At 42.8% G+C, this 5,409-nt stretch overlaps 1 pseudogene; it reads left to right on the top strand.

Moving 5' to 3' along the window:
- Nucleotides 1–444: 444 nt before the first annotated feature.
- LOC101962570 (ADP-ribosylation factor 1 pseudogene) lies at nt 445–1,042 on the top strand (annotated as a pseudogene).
- The last annotated feature ends 4,367 nt before the right edge of the window (nt 1,043–5,409 follow it).

The following is a 5,409-nucleotide window of genomic DNA, read 5'->3' as shown; positions in this document are numbered from 1 at the left end:
ACAATACTCTTAGGAGCTACACAATTAATCATAAGCTTATCTAATCACCACTTTTCAGTCTTTTGTGAATTAAACATGGATTTTCGCTGTCATTTAGGAAAGTGAGAGAAGAGAAAGTTGTGTCCAGGGAGGTAGATTAGTGCCACACTATGGCAACTCTTTAATACCAAAAGAAAGAGAGTCCATATCCCACAGCAAGGCAGAACTAAGGGAAGCTTTCAGGCTGTATGGATAAAGGAGGAATTGGTCCTCATAAAGGGATCCTTCAGTGGTGGGGACTGAAGGAAGGGCTTGCAGGGAGCAAGGCAGGGTGAGGGGGTGGTTTATAAAAAGAGAATAGGACATTGCTTTTAAATATAGTATCAGAAGATGAGATAATGAACAATCAAGAATGGGTGGCGGTCAGCGCCGCCATCTTGTGGGAGCCAAACCAATACTTGGCTCGGAGCAGCTGCTGCTGAGGTCTCTGGCCAGTGTCGCTTCCAACCATCCACAAGGATGGGGAATATCTTTGCAAACCTCTTCAAGGGCCTTTTCAGCAAAAAAAGAAATGTTCATCCACATGGTGGGCCTGGATGCTGCAGGGAAGAAGATGATTCTGTACAAATTGAAGCTGGGTGAAATTGTGACCACCATTCCCACCATAGGTTTTAATGTGGAGACCATTGAGTACAAGAACATCAGCTGTGTGGGACGTGGGTGGCCCCAAGACAAGATCCGGCAACTATGGTGTCACTACTTCCAGAACACCCAAGGCTTGATTTTTGTGGTGGACAGCAATGACAGAGAGCATGTGAATGAGGCCCGCGAGGAGCTCATGAGAATGCTGGCTGAGGATGAGCTGCAGAACACTGTCCTCCTGGTGTATGCCAACAAGCAGGACCTCCCAAACACCATGAATGATGCTGAAATCACAGACAAGCTGGGGCTGCACTCCCTACGTCACAGGAACTGGTACATTCAGGCCACCTGTGCCACCAGTGGTTTCGGGCTCTATGAAGGACTGGACTGGCTGTCCAGTCAGCTCCTGAACCAGAAATAAACCAGAATCCCCCACCCCCTCACTTTCTCCTCTCCGCCCTCGCTTTCCTTTCATGTGGCAAACGTGCGACTCTGTGGTCCTGAGTGCCAGAAGCTGTCTCCATGGGTTGGTCAGTGTGCATCGCACTGTGCTGTACAAGTGCAGACACAGCCTGCAGCCAGGTTTTTATTTAATGTAAATAGTTTCTGTTTCCACTGAGGCAGTTTCTGGTACTCCTATGCAATATTACTCAGCTCCTTTTATTGTAAAAATAGAATCAACTCACTGTCAGTACTTAGGAGGGATTTAGGCATGTGGGCACCTTGGCTCCAGGAGCTCCTAGGCTGTAGATTGGTGTTGGGATCCATTTGGTGGTTGGTTTTTAACCCAAACTCAGTGCATTTTAAAATAGTTAAAAATACAAGATAAGGAGAACACTTGAACACACAGAAGGGAGACTATGCCTAGTGTACAGCCTGAATGCTGGTCCATCGGATCAGCTGTTCCCCTGTGGGAACACATGACCATGACACTAACCGCCATCCACTGCATGGTCCCAGTAGAGACCCCGTGACTCACCTGTCTTTGGGTCACTTGCAATCCATAGCTTTGTGCTTGTACTTGTGCTCGCACAGTTACTTGGGGGCAGGCTGGGAGAGCCATTGCAGGGGACACGGCCCAAACGCTTCCTTTGTTGGCATGTGGCCAGAGCATTAGCCCATGTTTCAGCACCCACTCACTCTTGCACCTGCTCAGCCCACTGGTAGGAGGTCTGGATCTCACCAGAGTGAGTGCGTGCAAGTTGGGAGTGTTGGTCCACTCCAGACCCACAGGTCCCGGAACACCCCCATCTCCATTTGTGAAGTAGCTTCCTCCCTCAGCCTGTAAGGGTCTGATTTGCCATCAAAAAAGATGACCTCTACTTTTTTCTTTTGTATTTTGATAAACACTGAAGAAGCTGGAGCTGTTAAATTTATCTTGGGGAAACCTCAGAACTGGTTTATTTGGTGTCGTGGAACCTCTTAATGCTTTCAATACACGATTAGTAATCAACTGTTTTGTATAAGTTTTTCAGTTTTCATTTTGACAAGCACTATAATTATAGTTATTAGAATAAACTCTCTTAACTTAAAAAAAAAAAAGAAGGGTGGCAACAGAGACTCTTTCATTTGGAATTCAATTCTGTGAAGCTTCTGCAGTTCCAAGTTGGGTTAGTTCCTGGAGCACAACTGCATTTTTGTGTTACCTTCTTTCCTAAACAGCCAAAAATTGTATCAAAGTGGTGTTAACCACTCTTCCTCCTGAGGGAGGATGCAGGCCAGCCTGCTTTCTGCCTTCTCTGTGGATGGGCTCATCACTTGGGCCCTGCAAAGCTTGTCCAGGTCCCTGAGCCCCTGGTCCTTCCCCCAACCTATCAGAGTGCTGAGCCAGGCTCTCCTGCTCAGGAAAGCCTGCCTTCCCCACTCCAGGTCTCTGCTGGGAAGACATGTGGACCAGGACCTGAGAAGCCACCCCAACAGGGCCCCTCAATCCTAACTACAGTTGCAGAAGCCTTGATCTGAGGCTTGTTAATGACACTGGGGTTTGACAACATTACCCAGCAGAAATGATCATGTAGCTGTGGCAGAAGGATTACAAGTTTACAATCAGTCTGAGCAATTTAACAAGACTGTCTTAAAATAAAAAGGGCTGGGGATGTAGCTCAGTGGTGAAGCACTAGAGTCCTAGCACTAGGGCTGGATCCTCAATGACTTCCACCCTCAATACTGGAATTTAAAAATAAATAAATAATAAAAGGAAAAGAAAAAAAAAAGATATAGATTATTTAGTTAGTCCATGAAGTGGCTTCACTGAGCCCTGAGTGAAGCTCACAACCATAAACCCCTCAGGGAAAGTCGGACAGAAAATGTAAGTGTACAACATGAAAATGAGAACAGATGAGGAAGAGAAGGGTTTCAGGGTTGGGTAACTGAGCAGTGCCCTTGAAGTCTTAATGGCAACATGTTCTGTCTGCAGCAGAATCTGGAGGAACTAAGCTGTCTCTCAATGGGGAGCAGAGCTGTCTGGAGGAAGCATGTTCAGTTAAGCCAGTCTACTAGTTCTCTGTAAAAGTGATATTAACCACATGAAGCCCCCAAAGCCTTCTTTGCAAATGATAGTTGGACAAAGCAAAGATGCTTTTCATTCAGCAATGACTGGAATCTATATTTTTGTTTCCAGTTTAAAAATATGAAAAAGGCAAATAAAAAATATAGATTACTAAAATATACACAGTGTACTTTTTGCAACAGATTTGCTACTAAAACTATGATTTTAAAAATAAATAATGGCAATGATATGGTAGACAAGTAAACTCCAGGCCCTTATCTCTCACAGAAACATTGAACAACTAGAACCACTAAAATAACTTTATAGGAGAGCAATGGAAATTATAGAAGAAGCTGAATTTAAAATGGTAAGAATTTTTTTCACATTTTTACTTGCCCCTGCCCTACCTTGCAGTTTAGGGAATATAGCAGCTCAATCCTCAGTTACTTACACAACCCAGAGACAGCAGAGAATGATTTGCAACTCTGCCTGAGCAACTGATTCCTGAAGCACCAAACTTAAGAGCTCAAAGAGGCAGAAGTGGCTCAGAATAGGAGAAACCATTGGAAGTAATAGGTACAATTCATGAAAACCATTCTTATAGAAACTACAGATGCCTAAGGCAGGAGACCACTGACTGAGGAATATGATAGAATAGCTCAAAGTCCCTAGAAAAAGTTGGGATAGACTCCCAGGGAAATTAAAACAGGGTGGAAGCAGCTGTATATATGGAGTATTTAGGAAAAAAGGCACGTGCAGGTCCTGAGATGACACACAAGCATGCAAAGAAGGCAAGAGAGACAAAGAGGTAGGGAAGTTATTGCATAAGAGTTCTCAGAAGGCACAAGCCTTCAAGCAGGCTGGCTAGTGAGGACTTCTCATGAACAGAACTAGTGTGGTGAGTGTTTTCTTTAATGCTCAATTTTCAACAAACAAACAAACAATAAAACTTGGTCTACTCAAAAGAACAAAATAAAGCTCCTGAAATCATAGGTTTTGGACTTACTAGAAAAAGTTGTTTTTCTTTTCTTTTTTGCTGTACTGAGGATGGGACACAGGTCCTCATTCATGCTAGGCCAGTATTCTAACCCAGTATTCTAACCTGCCCAGTCCTTTTGGAATTTATTTTGAGTCAGATGTCACTAAGTTGGCCAGAATAAACTTGAACTTGCAAGTTTCATTCTATCACATAAACAGTGGCTAAAGGAGTCCACTTTCATTATACCTGCCCTACAAAAAAATGCTAAACAGAGTTCTTCAAGTTGAAATGAAAGGATACTTAAAAGTAACTCAAAGCCATAAAAGAGTATAAAGTTTTTCAGTAAATGTAAGTACATAGTTCATTGTCCCTAAAGCAAAGAGGTTCAATGATACATTATGTCCCTGAATGTCCCCTCTCTGTTCCCAAAATACCTCACCAAGTTAAGGGAATAATGAAAGTAAGACTGAACTAGAAAGTCTGGATGCATACTATCTCAAAGGACACTGCCTTTCTCTTTTGCACACTGGAAACTGCAGCACACCAGTGCTATCTGTAAAAAGCTAATTTCTTGAATATACATCAGGACAGTTGCTCCTCAGGATCAAGTCAGGCTAAGCCTGCTAATGCTGATGACATCACTATCACTGCTTCTTCAGCCTAACATACAAAAAAAAAAAAAACCCTTCTCTGAGTGGGGACAGACATAACAGAGAGCTTTGTGGAAAGGATATATATCACTTTTCCAGCCAGCCACCAATGAACAAAACACTGAGAGAGAAGAGCCATTAGCTAGCAAAGTACTGTGAGGGGCAGAAGTGCTGTCAGCCTGTCAGCACTGAACTCTTCTTGGAGCAGTCACTGATCTCTCACAAGCTTTCTCTAGTGAAGCACATGTCTCTCGTACTGTATTCAGTTACTTTCTTTGGTCTGTCTGCAACCCACCCCACTACCTTGGAACACTCGGGCTATAGATAAATTGGACATGGATAAATTTAAGACCAGTTACTACTGGAATTTTGGTTTATAGCTACAATTCATTTTTCTATAATATTTGAAAGCCAAAGCCATAAAATAGCTATAAATCTATGTTGATGGGTAAAAAAAATAATAATTTGTAAAATCAATAATAAAAAAATGAAGGAGGTAGTACTAAAGTTCACCTAGAACCTTCAGAGGAACACATCCCTGCTTGCACATTGCCTTTGGATATCTAACCTCCAGAACCATGAGAGAATAATTTTTTGTCATTTCACACCATCCAGTTTCTGGTACAGGACCCCTAGGAAACTGAGAGAATTATTTCTATATATATTTCTAT

The sequence above is a fragment of the Ictidomys tridecemlineatus genome, chromosome 6 (genome assembly GCF_052094955.1).
Source record: "Ictidomys tridecemlineatus isolate mIctTri1 chromosome 6, mIctTri1.hap1, whole genome shotgun sequence".
Taxonomy (NCBI): Eukaryota; Metazoa; Chordata; class Mammalia; order Rodentia; family Sciuridae; genus Ictidomys; species Ictidomys tridecemlineatus.
The sequence above is the reverse complement of the archived record's forward strand: the minus strand, read 5'-3'. Positions and strand labels throughout refer to the sequence as shown.